Source organism: Sinocyclocheilus grahami, unplaced genomic scaffold, assembly GCF_001515645.1.
Source record: "Sinocyclocheilus grahami isolate Dianchi unplaced genomic scaffold, SAMN03320097.WGS_v1.1 scaffold345.1, whole genome shotgun sequence".
In the NCBI taxonomy this organism is placed as follows: domain Eukaryota; kingdom Metazoa; phylum Chordata; class Actinopteri; order Cypriniformes; family Cyprinidae; genus Sinocyclocheilus; species Sinocyclocheilus grahami.
Window position 1 is genome coordinate 926,869 of NW_015505524.1, and position 1,694 is coordinate 928,562.

The following is a 1,694-nucleotide window of genomic DNA, read 5'->3' on the forward strand; positions in this document are numbered from 1 at the left end:
TACCCTGAAATTGTTCTAAACCTCTATGAATTTCCTTTTCCTCCTCAACATAAAAGAAGATATTTTGAAGAATGATCATAACCAGTTTCTGGTCCCAACTGACTCCAATAGTGTTTTTTTTTTTTTTTTTGTGAGTAGTGAGGGCCGAGCAACTGTTTGGTTACCAATATTGTTCCAAATATATTCTTTTATGTTCAACAGCATGAAGGAATCTCATACAGGTTTAGAACATCAACAGAATTTTTGGGTGAACTATAACGCAGCCTAATATATATAAAAATCTTATTTAAAGCTTTATATATATATATTTTGATGTCCAGGGTATAACGGGGCTAAAGGCGCCCCGGGGTAAAAGGTGCCTTTGATATTATTTTCATCTAAACCACTAGATGGCACAAAAACGTGGCGTAGCACTTTCCGAAACATTGGCTTTTCAAGATGCACGTGTATATTTGTCTGATCTTTGACGCGATCGCACGCAGCAGTGCAAAGTTGATTCTGTGCTTACTTGATCTAATATTTTATGTTTTTTTAAATGTTGTAGATTTAACGGGATAGTTCACCCAAAAATGAAAATTCTGTCTCATTTACTCACCCTCATGACGTTCCAAACTTGTATGAGTTGCTTTCTTATGTTGAACACAAAAGAAGATATTTTGAAGATTGCTGGTAATCAAACAATATTTCCATAGTATTTCTTTTTCCTACTATGGAAGTCAATGTCTTATTTTATGTTCAACATAAGAAAGCAACTCATACAGGTTTGGAACGACATGAGGGTGAGTAAATGATGACAGAATTTTCATTTTTGTGTGAACTATCCCTTTAAGTAGCAAATGAGAATCGCTAAAAATTAATGCATATATTTTGGGACAAAGGTCTTCTTTATGATTTTCAGTTTTGTTTAAGATAATTAAAGCAACAGGTTTTTTTTAAAACAACATTCTTTTTAACGAAAGAATATGTAAAAGTATGGTATTTGGAATAAAAAGCGCCCCTGCTGTTGGGGCTAAATGCGTACAGTAATTAACATGATAATTAATAGATGGCTGACTTTTCCATTTGTTGACATGACATGGTTAGATTCAGATGGTAAATAATATATATTATGTTGGGTGTCCATATTAGAGATAATCACCATGTTTAGAATGAAACCATCAAAAACATGATATTAATCATATCATATAATGAAATATAATTTGTTGTTACTACTGTAAATATATACTCAATTATTATTGGATCTCCTTCAATACTTTCAGAATCTTTACTTATTAAAACGATTTTGTTTCTGTATTTTAAAATATCTTTTTTATATTAACACATTTTAATGACAGCATATTTATTGGGGAAAAAATTAATACTTTTATTTTTCAAAATAAGCAGAAAATAGTACAAACTTTGCTAAAGTGATTGTTTTGAACAAGTATTAACTTAGACATTATTTTAAAAAAAACATTATTTTAGTTGAAGTACTTGTATAAATACTGTGTGCCTTTTACCCCGTGCTGGTGAGCCTTTTATCCCGTGTGTGGGGTAAAAGGCCCCTCTTGCCACCTCATACATTTATACGATTTTTAAACAAAATAAGCAACTTGAATGATATATTTTCACACAAAATCTGTTGCTCCATTAATGTTCAATACAAAGTATACATTTTTTCTTAAGGTGGGCCTTTAGCCCCATTGTACCCTATA